Source organism: Syngnathus typhle, linkage group LG7 (genome assembly GCF_033458585.1).
Source record: "Syngnathus typhle isolate RoL2023-S1 ecotype Sweden linkage group LG7, RoL_Styp_1.0, whole genome shotgun sequence".
Taxonomy (NCBI): domain Eukaryota; kingdom Metazoa; phylum Chordata; class Actinopteri; order Syngnathiformes; family Syngnathidae; genus Syngnathus; species Syngnathus typhle.
Window position 1 is genome coordinate 3,099,742 of NC_083744.1, and position 19,258 is coordinate 3,118,999.

At 43.9% G+C, this 19,258-nt stretch overlaps 1 protein-coding gene across 2 annotated transcripts in view; it reads left to right on the forward strand.

Annotated features, from left to right (window-relative positions):
* Positions 1 to 19,258, forward strand: part of LOC133157241 (collagen alpha-1(I) chain-like) — a 337,276-nt gene that overhangs the window by 174,872 nt on the left and 143,146 nt on the right. The gene's annotated exons all lie outside the window — the stretch shown is intronic.

Here is a 19,258-nt window from a genome sequence, read left to right on the forward strand (position 1 = left end):
TGTGGGGGGTGCTTCGGGAGTACGGGGTACCGAGCCAACTGATGAAGGCGGTTCGGTCCCTGTATCACCGATGCCAGAGTTTGGTCCGCATTTCCGGCAGTAAGTCGGATTCGTTCTCAGTGAGGGTTGGACTCCGCCAAGGCTGCCCTTTGTCACCGATTCTGTTCATAGTTTTTATGGACAGAATTTCTAGGCGCAGCCGAGGCGTTGAGGGTGTCCGGTTTGGGGACCTCAGCATCGCGTCTCTGCTTTTTGCAGACGACGTGGTGCTGTTGGCTTCTTCAGGCCGTGATCTCCAGCTCTCACTGGAGCGGTTCGCAGCCGAGTGTGAAGCGGTCGGGATGAGGGTCAGCACCTCCAAATCCGAGTCCATGGTCCTCGATCGGAAAAGGGTAGAATGCCCTCTCCGGATCGGGGATGAGATCCTGCCCCAAGTGGAGGAGTTTAAGTATCTTGGGGTCTTGTTCACGAGTGAGGGGAGGATGGAGCGCGAGATCGACAGGCGGATCGGTGCAGCGTCGGCAGTAATGCGGACTTTGTACCGGTCCGTCGTGGTAAAGAGAGAGCTGAGCCAAAAGGCAAAGCTCTCAATTTACCGGTCGATTTACGCTCCTACCCTCACCTATGGTCATGAGCTATGGGTCGTGACCGAAAGAACGAGATTTCGGATACAAGCGGCCGAAATGAGTTTTCTCCGCAGGATGTCCGGGCTCTCCCTTAGAGATAGGGTGAGAAGTTCGGTCATCCGGGAGAGACTCGGAGTAGAGTCGCTGCTCCTCCACGTTGAGAGGAGCCAGATGAGGTGGCTCGGGCATCTCATCAGGATGCCTCCTGGACTCCTCCCTGGGGAGCGACCCCGGAGACGACCCAGGACGCGCTGGAGAGACTATGTCTCTCAGCTGGCCTGGAAACGCCTTGGGATCCCCCGGGATGAGCTAGATGAAGTGGCTGGGGAGAGGGAAGTCTGGGAGTCCCTCCTGAAGCTGCTGCCCCCGCGACCCGACCCCGGATAAGCGGAAGAAGATGGATGGATGGATAAAAACAAATTGATTAAAATAATGAGAATCAATAAAAGGGACTACTATAGCAAGATACTGGAGGAAAACAAGAGTAATACAATAATAACATGGAAAGTGTTAAATGAGGTTATTAAAAACAGAACTGGAAAGCCAGGATATCCTTCTTACTTTGTAAACAGTAATAACATTCCTATGAATGATCTTACTATGATTGCAGAGGAGTTCGATGATTACTATGTTGGTATTGGGGCTACTTTGGCAGAGGAAGTAGCAAAAAAAGGGAGTACAAGTGACCTACTTAAGGATGTACCCATAGCCGAAAGTATGGTTCTAATGGGAACGAATGAGAAGGAAATAATAGAAATTGTTAGAGAATTTAAAGGTAAAAAGTCAACCGACTGTAACGGGATAGATATGTCACTCGTTAAAAATATCATTGAATGTGTCGTGAAACCCCTTACACATATCTGCAACCAATCTCTGACAAATGGTGTTTTTCCAAGTGAAATGAAAACTGCTAAAATTATCCCGATATATAAAGCTGGGGACAAACACACATTCTCAAATTATACGCCAATATCTCTACTCCCACAATTCTCTAAAATATTGGAAAAAATATTTGATAAATGGCTTGATGATTTTATTACAAAACAAAATATTCTGTGTGACCAACAGTATGGATTTTGGAAAAATAGGACCACCACACTAGCTTTGTTGGATTTCGTAGCTGAAATAACAACAGCTATTGAAAATAGACGATATGTTGTAGGTGTTTTCTTGGATCTTAAGAAAGCTTTTGATACTGTAAATTATGAAATACTGTTAACAAAACTTGAAAGATATGGGATACAAGGTATGTCACTCACTTGGTTAAACAGTTATTTATCAAACAGGACTCAATGTGTGCAACTTATGGACTGTAAATCAAAACTAAAACAGGTAAAGTGTGGTGTTCCTCAGGGCTCAATATTAGGCCCCTTGTTATTTATTTTGTATGTCAATGATATATGCAAGGTCTCCAGGTTACTCAAGGCCGTACTTTTTGCAGATGACACAAACCTGCTTTGCAGTGGGGAGGACCTGGATCAACTATTGGATACTGTGGGTATTGAAATGGAAAAATTACAGAGTTGGTTTGACACAAATAAACTAACACTAAATTTAAGTAAAACAAAGTATATTATATTTGGAAACCGTCCGACCAACACAGACAAAATTCTTACAATAAATAATATAGAAATAGAAAGAGTAAATGAAGTAAAATTTCTTGGAGTGCTTATAGATAATAAATTAAGTTGGAAACCACATATAATGTATATCAAATCAAAAATTTCGAAATCACTAGCAGTATTGTTAGAAAAATGTATATATATGTTATCATGCGTTCTCTAATCAATGCCTTACTGCAATATTACTGCAATATATGCTTGCTGTTTGGCCTTGCTGTTTTTATGATGTACCACAGAAGGACAGTTCCTTTCTAACAAAGACCACTTTGTTAGACAACATGCCTCATTGCTGTCCTGCACCCCAGATGAACCTCCAAGTGACCATTAAAGTCAGGGTTTTCCTAACTATCTTTATCGTAGGATTAGGTTGGAATGTATATAACCAGTAATAAATAACTTAGCTTGTTGCATCCTACACAATGTCGTAAAACTTCCCTTGCTATGTTTTAACTAGAGGTCAAAGGTTTTTTCTTCTGTATCCAGTCCACTCAAACTCCTCTTCCCAGATGTTCTTATCAGTATGTAAACATCTAGTGTCTCACACTGTGGGTAGGGCAAATCCAAATAAAAAGAGCGGGAGTGCCTACAGATTTTTAGTATGTGTAGAGATTGTCTCAAGCTATCTGTACTGCACTCCTCGCGAGAAAAGACTTAATATTCTGTCTCAATTGTGGTTTGTTTGCTGTTGCTCTTCTATTCACTTATTCAGTCAGCGAAATAAACCTGACAGAAATTGGGGGCTCGTCCGGGATCTCAACACGCCCTGAACGGTTCCAGCGGGCTCTTCGACGCAGGCGAAAATCCTCGGCCGAGGTAAACAAAAGCCCTTTGACGGGACTGTCTCGATCAGTCCGGCTGGACACCGGGAGGGTTGACGAGATCTTCCGAGGAAGAGAATCAGCAGACCGTGGGTAGGAATATTAATTCTACTAAATAGAAACAGTTAAATTCCGCAGGGGCGGATGTGGAGCCCCCTAGCTTTCAAGCTAGTTAAATTCTGCAGCAGGAGGGGCGGACTCCTCTGTTATTAAAAAAACAAAACAAAAAAACCTTGAGAATTCTAGACCCTATCAAGTACAACTAGAAACAGTTAAATTCTGCAGGGGCGGATGTGGAGCCCCCTAACGTTTTATGTTAGTTAAATTCCGCAGCAGGAGGGTTAGACTCCTCTGTTCTTAAAAAAAAAACGCGCGTGGTATGCTTGTGAACGGTTTGACTGAGAGTGATCTCATTTGAGCGCTCCTCTTAAATAGTAAGCGAAAGTCCCTACCCCGACATGAACTAAAATGCAAAGATTGGAAAATAATTGAAAGGCAGGATCCCAACCGATTAAAAAAAGATTTCGATAAATGGGTTAAAAAATATAAATTTGAGGGACAACCAAATTATTAGGACTTAGAGGTGCCATAAACGAAACAACATAAATAAATCTTAAAGAAATTAAAGAAGGCATCTGATGATGTAGTGTTTTGGGAGAGAGAGAAAGAGAGAGAGCTCAGAAAGCACTGTATTGCAGGTAGGAAGATGATGAGACTGGGCCTAACAGTAGGCAGGCAAGAGAAAACCAAAATTTACAGAGTTAGAGAAGAAGGGAGAAGTCTAGAGAAAGTAGAGAAGCACGTAGAGAAAACACATGCTACAAATTCAAAACTAAAGATCATAGCGGGAGGAATACATAAATCACGCCCTCCATGCAGAAAGAGTAGTAATAGACAAACAAAAATGAAAACAAATGAAAGCTTCAAAAAACACTTTTTTGGTAGACCAGGATAGTGACACTTTTTACCAAAATGCAGGCAGAGGACAGAAAGGCCAGAGAGGGCGAGCAATACCCAACAGAGAAGGCTTTAGAGGCCGAGGAAGAGGAGTTGTGCAACCTCCAATAGAATGCTGGAGTTGCGGAGAAAACGGTCACGTGGCACGTGACTGCACAAATTAACAGAAACACTATGACTAGGCCAAAATCAAATCAGATCAGGTTTACATGTAATGAAGTGGGAACCTGGCTGCCAAAATTAAGGAGAAATTAGCTTAAATATAAGGAGATATTTATGTTAAAAGGATAAAGTAAGATAAAGAAACATTGAAGTTAAGATTTGCTAAATAAATAGAAAATAATTACACATAGTTTCTAAAAGTGAAATAGCGAATAAATCAGACAAGTAATACGAGCAAAAAGATGTTCTTCTTAGTGCTTCTATGTGTTCTTATATGTTGTGCGTCATCCTTTTGTGCTGGTGTGTGTGTGCGCGTGTGCGCGCAGAGGATCCTCATGAATGGGTGTGTGTATGAGTGCGAGTAAGATGTGTGTTCTATGGAAGAAATCAGTCATGGAGAATGTTCTGGAGACTGTTGAGCAATACTAGGGAAATTGAGAAGTGGATGATGGTGTGTTTAAGTTGGTTGGAGAAACTGAGATGAGCAAGGTGTGTGCAATAGAGAAAATAAGGCGTGTGTGGCAGAGAGTTACGAGAACGGTGGCTTGATAGGATGGGAATAAGAGACAGCAAATGTTGTGTAGAAGACTGAAAGATGTTGAAGGTGAACATGATGGGGGAGGGCAACAGCAAAGTTGGCCTGCCCTTTGAGAAGGTGAAACTGATAAGCGTGCCTGCGCTCGCGCGTCGTCGCGGGGCGGGGCTGTCCGCGTGGGCCTTTGCTATGCTCGTGTGGGCGGTGGGCCGGCCGGCATCATGGTTGTTGCAGGAAATGGCCAGCCTGTCACCAATCAACGTTGATGCTGCGCCCCCCCCCTCGCACGAGGGGTGCTGTGGCTGCAGGCGAAGCAGGGACAGTGTGATTTTCTCAGAGAGTGATGCTTAAGGAAGATGTGACAATATTTGCATGAAGGATAAAAGGCACTGATGAGAAAACAAAAGTATAACCAAAACGTCAAAACAGAGGATGACGTTTGCGCAGCGTTGTTTGTTTGTATTGTTTGTGAGCTGTGTCTCTGCTGTAAGTTTTTGTGTTGTCTGTGTGCTGTCAGTGTTATGTGTTAAAATTGGCTAATGTAGGTGCACAAAAGAATTTTCTAGATTGTAGTCTACATTTTTTGCACCGCAAAACAAAAGCAATTTTGTGAAAATAAGAAGAAAAGAAAGGCAAGCAATTTTTTGTGGGCAGGAACTGGTCCACACTGCATTAATGCCTATCCCTGATGAAACCAAATTTGAGAGATGGAAAGAACTTGCTTTCTGGAATTGGATGAAGCAAAATTATTAAATAACAACATTTCAAAGCTAAATTTAGAAAAAATAGTCGATTGGTTGTGTAAAGACTACACAAGTTTTTACATTTGAGGATAAGAGAGTGATTGAGTTAGTTAAAGTTAAGAAACAACAAGAATTGTCTATTATATTAATTTACTGGCGGTTATTTTGTTAGTTTTTATCTTTATCTTGATTGGTTTGACACCTGGAGGGAGGAAAGATTAGGATGTGGAACACGGGTTGAGACAACCAGTTACACACGCAAAACATGTGTGCACTGGGACACTGAGAAGCATTTTGAAAGGTGTGTCAAAATTAAATGAAGATGAAATCATATGTAGTAATACAACGCTTTACTACATATGGATTCTCTAAATCGTACAATTGAGTAAAATAAAACATACTTTTTGACTTTTGTTCAAATTACTAAGATTCTTGTGATAAACGATGAGAAACTGATTGAAAAGAAACTACAAGAAACTACAACTAAGCTAGTTGTGGAAGCAGTCCAATTGCCAAGACAAATAGCTATGTGCACGTGTGCAGGGCACGCACGAGACTGATAAGGTGTCAAGAGGTAACAAGCTTGCAGACGGAACCGCATAGCTGCAGTGCAAAAGACGCTTCAAATTTTATACACACAAGAAGCGGATTGAATTACTGAAACATTTTTAAAGATGTGCAGCGACAAAGTCCATAGACTGAAATTCAATCATGGACAAAAAGAGGGGCAAGAGTAGAGAATGGCATCTATAAATGACCAGAAGACAGACCTATCCTACCAAAGAACCTATACCAATTGGCAGCAATATTGAGCCATAGTGCGTGTCACATGGCTCAAGAGGAGAGATAGTGGGGCAGGTCAGTCAGCTTTATACAACATACGGATTTGATTCATATTTCAAAACAAAAAATTTTTTTGTAGAGCTTGTTTAACATGCGCTAAACACAATCCACAGGGTTATACTGCCTGGTCATAATAGATGCATTCTCAAAATGGTTTGATTTGGTTTAAACAATAATATCGAGATATGGGATTTTGAAAATTAATTCTCGTGACAGAACTGGTATAAAGTGTGAAAATGTGCATGGGAAAAATGGAAGATCATGGACAAAATGTTTAGATCTGGTCAAACTGTACATAAATATTACAAGTACTGTGGGTTTAACCCCGTATGAAAAATTGTTTGGGCGACAATATAGATTACCATGTTTTAAAACCAAGTGGGAAGCTAAGGATGATTTAAATTTGGCATTTACATTTTATATTTATAATTAAAATTTTAAAGGCAAAAAGAACAAAGCACGTTCTCATTAAGAGCAGTGAAAACAAAACACTGGTGTTCTTCCAAGTGGGAAGGGCCACATTGAATATTGATAATTACGTCAACTGCCATTAAAATAGCAGAAAGGCCAGTTGAGGTGGTCCTCGCAAATTAAAAAAGGGTAATTTCTTTTGAGGTAACGTTCAATCGGGAAAAAGTTACCCAAAGGGAGCCTTACCTCTTAGAGAAATGCCGGGAACAAGAAAATGGAACAATGACGTTATTGCATGTAAGATGGCTATCTTTGTTGCCACTTTGTTAACTTCAGCAATATGGTATTTGTGGGAACTAAGTCATAATGAGTAGGGGAGAGATGAGTGAACAACTTATATTGGTCACTCCAAAAAATTTTTTTAATTATGCTGCATTGTAGCAATTTAAAAGATCAATTTGACCTTTGCAGGATGATCTGCAGTGTCAGATCTGGACTGCCATGAGAGTATGATGTTTATATGTATACTTTGTCAACAACCGCTGTAGATGTTAACGAATGGGATGAATATATCTAAAGTGAATGTGGATAATTTGTTTCAGGTAACTAGTATAAGAATAAACTGCTAAGCGAAACAATTGATTGCTAATGGCAAAACAAGCTGTAAAGACAATTGAATATGTCATGTGTATGGGTTTGCGACCATTGCTTTATGTTCTACCGTCACCATTGATCAAAGATCGTGTGAAGTCTATCACGTCGATTGGATTGTAAGATGTGTGACAGAGCATTCTATATAGTAATATCCATTGAAGAAAGAAAAAAGAAGCCATTGCTTTCAGAGAATGTAGTCAAGCTAAATTGTAAATGTATCAACATCCCAAGATCTGAAAAGAGAAAAAAAAAAGCTGGTAAAAACCAAAATATCTTTGAATTTGACAGCCGATGATGATCTGACCGAAATTGATGCAATTGGTGTTCCCGGAGGAGTGCCGGATAAGTGTAAGCTGGTGAATCAGATAGCTGGTTTTGAATCCTCCAAGTGACCATTAAAGTCAGGGTTTTCCTAACTATCTTTATCGTAGGATTAGGTTGGAATGTATATAACCAGTAATAACTTAGCTTGTTGCATCCTACACAATGTCGTAAAACTTCCCTTGCAATGTTTTAACTAGAGGCCAAAGGTTTTTTCTTTTGTATCCAGTCCACTCAAACTCCTCTTCCCAGATGTTCTTATCAGTATGTAAACATCTAGTGTCTCACACTGTGGGTAGGGCAAATCCAAATAAAAAGAGCGGGAGTGCCTACAGATTTTTAGTGTGTGTAGAGATTGTCTCAAGCTATCTGTACTGCACTCCTTGCGAGAAAAGACTTAAAATTCTGTCTCAATTGTGGTTTGTTTGCTGTTGCTCTTCTATTCACTTATTCAGTCAGCGAAATAAACCTGACAAGTATTATATAAAGTAAAAGACCTGTGTGGAGGTGTGGGGCAATACATACATAACAAACACAGATCCAATCTTCATTCTTCAAAAAAAAGCAATAAGATGTCAGGAAGCAAAGGCAGGGCAACCAAGTGCAGCACAATCCTTTATTGCCAAAGGGGATGGCGTGGCAGAGCACAGCGCGTAGGAGTAGTCGGAGGCAGGCAGGCAGTCGCAGGACGAGCACGTTGTCAGGACCGGCGGCGAGCTGAAGCGTGGTCGAAGGGCGAGCAAGTTGTCAGGACAGGCGGCGAGCAGAAGCGTGGTCGAAGATCACGGAAGCAGGTGGCTACAAAGATCGGTCCGGGGAAAAAAGGCAGGAGTATCACAGGCAGGGTAAGCAGACGAACTGACAACCACTGGCAGAACACAGAGAGGTTAAGTAGGGGACCTAACGAGCTGTAGCAGGTGCTGGCAATTCACTGAGTAGGGCTTGGCTGGAAGTCAGGTGACGCGGAGGCGTGACATAAGACTTGTAAATAATGCTGATTATAGAGAACCAACTAACCCTCTCTTTATTAAATTGAACTCACTGAAATATAACGACCTAGTCGACTTTAAAACCATCCAACTCATGTACAAAATAAAAAATAATTAATTACCACACAGTATCCAGAGGTTGTTTGAGTGGAGGGAAAGTACCTATTATTTAAGAGGAACACGTATGTTTAAAAGAGATTTGGTGAGAACAAACTTGAAGTTACATTGTATAACAGTTAGAGGTGTGGAATTATGGAACACCAGCAGTGAAGAATTAAAGAACTGTAGTACCTTACCTAAGTTTAAAAAAATGTATAAGGACAAAATATTGACGGGATACCGTAACATGCTGTGAAGTTGTTTAAGTTGCTTTTGTATTTATCTAAAGAAAATATATAGATATATGGATTCCAAAGAAAAGATGGCTCAATATATCGTGAATGAATCGCAGCAGGCTTTAAGATATCGGCAAATATCGTATCGTAGTTCTTTGTATTGATATGATATCGTATCGTGACAAAACCCGCGATTTACACCCCTATTAAAAATGTGTAAAAAAAAAAAAAAAAAGAGAACATGCCCCCTTCACATTTCTGACTGCCCCCTCTTATGTGCATTCCTAGAACCGGCCCTGCTGCGATGTCATAAAAGGGAGGTTTGCATCGTAGTCTGTATTTTTGGACTAACGCTAATTAGCCATGTCACGACTTACGCAAAATGCTTCTATTTATATCACAGATCACCCGGATTACCACAACTGCAATATTTGTAAATCAAGGCTCAAAGCCAGTGGTAGAAGCAGGGCACAAGGCATTTCCGAAACAAATGCTCTGCCAAATAAATAAATGCATGAATAAACCACGATTCAAAATGATTTCGATCACCAGCATCCTCATGATTTGTCGACAAATCTTGGTAACCCTATAGGTCGTTGAGGCAAGAAATTCCACCGATAAGGTAGCAGCCATTTTTATTGCGGTGTTGTTCATACATCGCAGGCAAATATGTTGAAAAATATTTGCTCCCCTCGGATAGTGTATCTTGGGTCATATATTTGAAAGTTTTTAAAGTCCACCTCTTCTGCAGTCTGTATTGACATCATGTCTTTGGTCAGACAATACTATGTGGCAGCTACAGTAATATCATACCTCATCCACTTTTTTTATTTGGAAGGAGTGCACCTAATGACTGCTCCAACAATGCTCTGATGAGACTTTTGTTAATTTTTCTAGAAAGAAAACCAACTGTTTTTGTCCTCCTCGTGTGTCTCAATAGCCTGCTCATTTGTTTTTTCACCTTTGGATGTAAAGGTTTTGCTGAATAATTTGTAAATGATTGTATTTTAATGTACAGCATATCTAATCTTATGCAGCCAAACCACCGCTGCACAACAGAAGGAGGTTCCCCATTAGGTAAGAAATCTTTATTTCGGGATAAAGTAACAGGGGTTTGGCAATGAAAGGAGGAGTCAGGAAACGTTTTCTTCCACCAGCATCACGTAGTGGCCTGGCCATTATCCTGCCAAGAAGTATGGCTTTATATCCCTCTGACCACTGCACATGTAATTTCAAAGACAAATTGACGCTGTATAGGCCGCAAAAGGAGCCCCTTATTGTGGTCTAAAATTGGGTGTTCATTATTAGATGTTGCAGCGCTGCTTTTGGTCACTGACATTGTTGGTATGCATTAGAGAATGTGCATACACCTGAAGGGACACAATCATTTATACGGAATACTTCATCATGTCCCGATGTTGCACCCGCAAAAAGAAAGACTCATCACATTTGCGTTCTTCATTTTCACAACTTTACTTTCCTCGGTTGACTCGGAGATTACACGAAGCATTTTTTTTCCATCCAACGCACATCCACTCAGTAGCTTTTTTTCTCTGTCCCCCTCTTATTACGTCACAAGCCACTTCAACACTCGAAGTCTAACCTCTGTCCTGACAAAAGCTACAAGAACTGCAAAAAAGTAAAATATATGACAAAATAACAATTACCGTTTTTTTTTTCGTGTATAATACGCCCCCATGTATAATACGCACCCTAAAAATGGCATGTTGATGCTGGAAAAAAGCCTGTACCCATGTATAATACGCACCCAATTTTTTTTTATTTTTTTTTATTATTTTTTTTTTTCTTAAGTCCCAATGATCGTCACACACGCAGGGAGGCAATGAGTCCCATTTTTATAGTCTTTGGTATGGTCTTTGTTGCCGTTGATTTCTCCGACTGCCCCGTGAGGCACCACCGTGATCAGTGCGGACGTGAAAAAGGCGGGAGAGACGCTGAAGAGGAATAAAAACACCCTTGGAAACCAAAACTTGCCCCTCGTCGTGACTCAGAGCCGCAACAAATGTTTCGGATTTGTGTAGGGTACATTGTGACAGCAAACGAGCAGGTGATCGAGCAAGCGTCTGATACGAGAGCATTGCGGTCGTATGGAGCGTGTTTGAAGTGAACAGCAGAGACGAAAGGAACAAGGCAAAGTGTTGTGAAATAAAATATTACCTGTAATACGCATTTTGTTATTTGCTGATTGAAACTGCTAATTAAACTGTGAATTGAAACTAATAGGAAGAAAACAACTCTCGCTCTTTATATAGCTAACGTGTCTTGCGCATCCTCTCTGCGCATCGGATCCATAGTGCGCATGCACAGTCATACTGCCTCCGTATGACGTCCGGTCCGCGATGGAGATTAAAAAACAAACAATATTTGACAATAACACACCATCAAGGATTGCACCATCGCATCAAACGATGTGTCGTCAATTATGAATTTTACTGACTAAGTGTGTTGGGCAGGATGGCTGAATGCGATGCGCAATTGACAACAAACAAGAAAAAAGATGATTTCAAGTTTTATTTCGAGGGAGATTTGTCATGTCTCGTCCCCAGTTTTGCTATGTGTCTAGGTTGCCATAGTTTCTGTTCGCGTCGCCCCTCCCTTCCTGTGTCACCTCAATCAATGTAACGTGTTTTGTATTTAAGTCCTGTCTGCCCCTCGCTCACCGTCGGATCATTGCATGTGTTACTGTCATGATGTCTGTTTGGTTTCTGTTCCTTTCTTTGGTAATGTCACCCTGTCTTTTTGTTCCACGACTTTGTCGGTCAGTCCTGTTGTTGGTTTTGTTGTACCATGATTTTCTTTAAAATAATTTTTTTCTTTTTTTTTTTTTTAATTTGTACCCATGTATAATGCGCACCCCAGATTTTAGGACAATAAATTAGTTAAATTTTGCGCATTATGCACGGAAAAAAACGGTATTATGGCTTACACCCACGCCCGGTCCTACTCTACGGAGCTCTCTTTCACCTCCGTGGAATTCGGGGGCTGGCGCTCGGCCGGGTGGCTGTTCAGGGACGGTGGATGGGGCTCGGACATGGCTTTTACGCACGCCCGGTCCTACTCTACTGAGCTCTCTTTCACCTCCGTTGATGGAAGTCGAGGGCCGGCGCTCTGCCGGGTGGCTGTCCGGAGACGGTGGATGGGGCTCGGTCATGGCTTTTACGCACGCTCGGTCCTATTCTATGGATCTTTCTTCCACCTCCGTGGCTGGAAGTCCACGCCACCACACGCCTGGAAGTTTGTTTTGTTAAATAAAGAGCTGTTTACCAAACCCACGTCTTTCTTTGTACTTTGTTAAGGCTACAATATAGTTATATACTAGATCTGTGGAATAACGACGAGACTGACGTCAGGGCTCACGCGCGGCGTTGTTGACAAAGGACGAAGAATTTGATCGATGGATTTAATGATTTAGAGTGCACAGATGGTTCGATAATATTATTGCTTATATAATAGTTATTTGATTTCTAATTTATATATCGTTATATGGGCCTGTGGAATATTTTGAAGTGCAAGCGCCGTCAGCGGACCGCACCCATTGTTGACGAAGGACGATCGATGGATTTAATGAATTAGAGCAGTGCTTCTCAAATAGTGGGGCGCGCCCCCCTTGGGGGCCGTGGTGCTATTCCTGGGGGGGCGCGTGTGACCCTGGGGAACAGGCTTTTTTTTTGGCAGTACTAGAATAAAGTGTAATTGCGCGTTTACTACAGCAGGGGGCAGTGGCGCTCTCATTGTTACTTCTGTCACGTTTGCGACAGTGCAACATTTTACGACTTACAAGACAAGTTAGGATAGTCACGGTGGGGAGGGGGGGCGCGAATAGTTTTCTTCTTGCTAGGGGGGGGCGTAACAGAAAATAATTGAGAAGCACTGAATTAGAGTGACACAGATGATTTTATAAACGTGTTATTTATGTAATAGTTTTTTATTTTAAAGAACTCTGAATGTTACGTCAGGGCCGTTCTCAGCTCTTTGTTTGTGTTTATGTCACGTTACCATACCTATCGTTTAGCCTGTTGTTGCTTGTTCATGACTGTTCTTGGTGTTGGATTTTGTCAAATAAATTGCCCCCCAAAATGCGATTTATACTCCAAAGCGACTTATATATGTTTTTTTTTCACTTTTTTGGGCATTTTATGGCTGATGCGACTTGTACTCCGAAGCGACTTATAGTCCGAACATTACGGTAAATTGGTTTATAATTTACAGTTTTGGAATGCAGGAGGCAACAGGACTACCTAGGAGAAACATGCAAACTCCATAGAGGAAACCCGGAGTCAGAACTGAAACGTTCATCCCGCCTCTCCGCGAGATATGAGTAAAGTTAACTTTTGACGCGTTGTGTCGCGTACTTGTATGTCTATCGTGTTATGTGTCTCGTCACCGTGGGATAGAGAAAAACGTAATTTCTGTCTCTTTGTGTGTTGTGACATGTGGAGAGATTGACAATAAAGCTGACTTTGACTTTGACTTTGAAATGTTTGTAGTTAAAAAATGTCTGAAAAAACTATTGGCACCCGGGCCCCTTCACGATACTAAATCTGGCCCTCCTTGCAAGAGGTTTGGACACCCCTGGCCTACATGAAGCCTGGTAAACGTGATCGATATAAAATACAAAATAGATTGACTTTTTTAAAAATCAATTTAGCTTTGCTTCGATACAATAAAATAATTTTCTGTTATCCACATTCATTCATTCATTTATTAATTTATTTATTAATGAATGTCGCGAAATGTTGAAAGGTTCAAGGGGGCCGGATACTTTCGCAAGGCACCGTAAATGGTGAGGCAGGAGGCGAGGAACAACGCTCATCTGCGCTCCTTTGTGCGGCGCCGGAGCGAGTACCTGTCTAAGGAGGACAGAGAGAGAGCAAGAAGTTGCGGCACGGGATCAAACAGGCCAAAGCTGACGGGATGACAGCTTATTTTGCGGCAGGTAGAGGTTTTATAAACGGCAAGGAGATTCGCATATCTTACAGGTTATGGCAGTGTACAAATATAATGGTTACGTAGTTGTTCACTCATTCCTTCTAGTAAAAGGTTTACTCTTACGTTTTCTCTTGTTTGATAAATATATTTGTGTATTGAAAAGCCTTAATATTTAAAGATATTATAATAGGAGTGTTAGAGTTCACAAATTATCTTGATTGTACGATTATGTTGGAGTGTAGACTAGAATTATTACGTTTGTTAAAACCTTTAACCTTGACTCTGGAAAGTTTCCACAAAATGATGTGGAAACATTCTTGCTTAGTTATCTAAAATGCTCCACTAGTTTCTGTTTCCACAACCTTGTAAAATAAAGCCTTAAGACCCTCTGCACTGATTAACTAGTTGCTGAGGTGAACACCAAACTTGTCCCCTCCCACCCCCACCCCCACCCTCTCAATAAATATGCCCTCGCAAGAGGTCTAAGTCATACTGCTCTTCAAGCATCTCTGTATCACACAGGGTGCTGATGGCATCTCCGCTTGCAAGCGTAAAATGGCCAAACTGTCTCACGTGCGGTTCTTGCAAAGAAGATAGAAGGTTTGTGTGTAATATATGTACTGATATGAATGAGACCCAAGACAACAGCTGTTGTTCACGTCTCTCTCTGTATTCAACTGCCGCGGCTCGTCTCCTGACGTCACACAACACAGTATGACATCCCTAACATCTCCCCTTTCATAGATGGCAACTTATACATGAAGATCAAAATTAAATTCCCACAACATGTCTCCCCCCTTGTCTTTACGTATCAGCAAACACTTAAACAACTCCTAACTCACATTTCAAAGAACAGTGTACAATAGGGGTGTAACGATACATCGATACACATCGAATAATCGATATAATGCTCTACGATTTATTGGCATCGATGCTAAACGTAAACATCGATCTATATCGCCGTGTTTGACCTCGGACATTAGACGCGACTTTATTTTGAAATCCAGTTCATTGTTGCTTGCTTCCTCTTTCCGGGAGCAGGGAGCAGTGCGCGGCGTTGTGTTGTGAACAGAGCAGGCACGTGAAAGGGGAGTCGACAACTAGTACGCGGCTCCTGGGCTGGTGCTATGGCTAGTGTCCAAAAAGACAAAGAAATTTGCTCCCCTTTAGGCTTCAAGTCATTCGTTTGGAAGCACTTTGGATTCCAAAGAAAATATGGCTCAACGGACAAGACACGTGCAGTTTGTAAATCCTGCCATGCGGTGATCAAATATTCAGGGAGCACAAATCTCGCCGCATATTTAAAGAAAAAACACAACATCAAAGTTTAGTGTTAAAATAAGCACTTTGTATACTGCAATACTCTTGTAAATTCCTAAATATAGAGTTTGCAGTACCTTGTTGATTTTGCGTACGAATTGTTATAAATCAGGATATTGTTCTATATTTTTTATTAAAAAAAAAATCGATCGTAGAGCACTATATCGCGATATATATCGTGAATGAATCGCAGCAGGCTTTAAGATATCGGCAAATATCAAATCATAGTTCTTTGTATCGATATTATATCGTATCGTGACAAAACCTGCGATTTACACCCCTAGTGTACAACATATAACTCACATTTCAAAGAACAGTGTACAACATATAATTTTTTACACATTCGTTTCCATAAACAACCCAATTGATCGCGAGGGCCCACAGTACCAACGCAGCTCACAAGTCCAGTCTCTTTGGCGCTCTTATAATCCTGCGCCCTGGCACAGGTGTATGTAGAGGCGATCCATTCTGAGGCTGGTGGACGTCACTCTGCAGTGCGAGCTCCTGAGCGACTGTGTCAGTGTCATCCGTAGTGTCAATCGCGGTGTCAGGTGGATACCCGGGTTTGTCAGCTGGTGGGTTGTTGTGCTGCACTCCGTGCTGCCCCGGCATTGCGGCGTTACTCTCCGCAGGTCGCAGCCCCCCCCCCCCCTCCCCCTTACGGCAGTACAGTGTCCCTTCGACGTCCACCAGGTATGACCTGGGGCCCACCAGCCGTAAGCATACTCCCCTCCGCCACCTGCCCATCCTGTCCCCAGGCAGGGGCTTCATCCTTATGTCCTGTCCGATACACAACTCAGGCAGATCTCTGGCCGATTTGTCATACCAGAGTTTGGCTGTCTGGTGTTTTACTCGCAGCCTGTCTAGAACCCCCGCCACCACACTCGGCTCCAAAAGTGTGTCAGCAACCGGGAGTGGCGTTCTCAGTCTGCGAGACATCAGTCTCTGCGCGGGACTCAGCATGCCTTCCGTAGGCGTGTTCCTCCACTGCAAGATGGCCAGCCAAGGGTCGGTCCCCGCCCTTGCTACCCTCTTGCACAGGTTCTTGACAATCTTCACGGCTGACTCAGCCTTCCCATTTGATTCTGGGTACCTGGGAGAGGATTTGATATGGTCAAAGTCCCAGTCTCTCGCAAACATCCTGAACGTTTCGCAGTCGAACTGGGCACCGCAGTCTGTAATTACCCAATCAGGCTGACCGTGCCGTGCAAACTGGGCCTTGCACCTCAGCACCGTGGTCTCAGCTGAAAGATCTGGGAGCAGCTCTACTTCTCAGAAATCCGAATAATGATCAACCATGATCAGAAAGTCCTTGCCAGCCTGCGTGAACAGATCCATGCTGAGGATCTGCCATGGTCGTGTAGGGAGTGCATGGGACATTATCGTCTCCCGCTGCTGTCGGTGTGCATATTCGTTGCAGGCTGAGCACTGGCTCACATAGTCCTTGATCTCACCGTGCATGTTGGACCAGTATTGCGTGTCTCTGGCCTGTCTGTAACAGGCATCTCCTCCGACATGGCTGGCATGGATGCGTTTCAACATTTCAGCACGCAATGATTTGGGCACTATAACTCGCTGACTCTTGAAAAGCACTCCATCCTGTGCGCTGATCTCATCCCTGATGGACCAGTATTCTCTGATTGCCAATGGAGTGTCCTCCCGGCGATCTGGCCAACCACGGAGCACCACCTCCTGCAACAGCTGAAGACTCCCATCACCCACTGTGTGCAATTTTATCTGCCTCAGCCGTTGGCTGGTGACGTTCAGATGCTCAGCCTGATTTATCTGTTCAGTGTTCACTTGTGCTCTCTGCATGCAGCAAACAGTCTGTTTCGAATATCTCGTGCCAGGCCCCTGCGGTGAAGCCGTGGCCCTACTCAAGGTGTCACTGAGGTGCATGTCGGGCCCTGGCTTGTACACCACCTTCAGATTGTATCCCTGTAGTGTGAGCAGCATGGTCTGGAGTCGTTTGGGCGCTGAGAGGAGTGGCTTGGTGAAAACGGAGACAAGTGGCTTGTGGTCGGTTTCCGCTGTGAACTCCCCCCGCCCATACAAATTCAAGATTCAAGAGTTTTTTATTCGCCATGTTTGAGCGTGCCAAACAAGGAATTTGACTTCGGTAAAACACACCCTCTGTTCAACATTTAGGTGACTAACAACACTCAGGACATGTGAAAAATGGCAAAAATGGTGTAGACAAATTCAAAAAAGGTGTGAAGAGCAGGATGTTATTGCACAGTAATGACTCTGAGACTCTAAGAGTGGTGTGAGTTCATCAGAGCAACAGCCTGGGGGAAGAAGCTGTCTCTGTGTCTGCTGGTTTTGGCGTATGTCACGTACTGGCGCCACCTGCGACAGGACCACGCCACCCCATCAGCGGAATCGCCGCCACCTGCCACAGCCGCATGGACAGCGCTTCGACGCTCAGAACAGCACTTGCCCGCTGAAGGCCACTCCCCCTTCACACGAACTGCCCCTGTGCGTCTCCGCCGACAGCGTGAGGAGGGCGCTTGCCGCTATCAACATCCGTAAGGCGGCGGGCCCTGACAACATCCCAGGTCGAGCGCTGAAAGACTGCGCTGGTGAGCTGACGGATGTCTTCACAGCCATCTTTAACACTTCCTTGCAGCAGGCCATCGTCCCGTCGTGTTTCAAAGCTGCCACCATCGTACCTGTGCCGAAGAAACCCGCTCCGTCCTGCTTCAATGACTACCGCCCCGTGGCACTTACGCCCATGATCATGAAGTGCTTTGAGCGGCTTGTCATGGAGCACATCCGATCCGTTCTCCCCCCCACCATGGACCCCTTCCAGTTTGCGTACCGAGCCAAACGGTCCTCTGAGGATGCCATCTGCTCTGCCCTCCACTCGGCCCTCACCCACCTGGAGAGAAGGGACTCGTATGTGAGATTGCTGTTTGTGGACTTCAGTTCTGCCTTCAACACCATTGTGCCACAACGCCTCATCAGCAAACTTGACACGCTGGGCCTCAGTACCTACCTCTGCAACTGGCTACTGGACTTCCTCTGTCAGAGGCCACACAGGTGGTACGTGTTGGCAACAAAATCTCCGCCAGCATCACGCTGAGCACGGGGGCCCCCCAAGGCTGCGTGCTCAGTCCGCTGCTCTTCACCCTCCTGACGCATGACTGCATTGCAACCCACAGCGACAACCGCATAGTGAAGTTTGCTGACGACACGACTCTGGTGGGTCTCACCACCAAGGGAGACGAGACTCAGTACAGGCTGGAGGTTGACCTTCTGACCACGTGGTGCAGGGACAACAACCTCCTGCTGAACGTCGACAAGACCAAGGAGGTTGTTGTTGACTTCCGGAAGGGTCACACCCAACACCTGCCGCTGACCATCGACGGTGCTGTGGTGGAGAGAGTGAACGGCGCCAGGTTCCTGGGGGTGCACATCAGTGAGTATCTCTCCTGGACCACCAACACCGCATCACTGGCGAAGAAGGCCCAGCACCGCCTGTACTTCCTGCGGAAACTCAGGCGAGCGAGCGCTCCTCCGGCCGTCATGACTACATTTTACCGTGGCACCATTGAGAGCGTCCTCTCCAGCTGTTTGGGGTGGCGGCTGCACTGACTACAACTTGAAGGCCCTGCAGCGCATAGTGAACACGGCTGGTAAGATTATTGGTGCTTCACTCCCCTCCTTGAAAGACATTTAGATCCCCCATCTCACCCGCAAGGCGACCACGATTATGAGTGATGTGAGTCACCCCGCTCACTCTTTTGTTTCTTCCGTTTGAGCTTCTGCCCTCTGGGAAGAGGTACAGGAGACTGCGCTCCCGCACCACCAGACTCAACAACAGCTTCATACTCCAGGCTGTTATCCTGAACTCTCTCTCCCCTTCTGCATAGCGTCCTGTACTTTTGCGCTATATTCTGACTGTCTGCTGTATGCACACTTGCTCCATTTTTGCTCCTCTTATTTATTATGTTATTTGTTTATTTATTA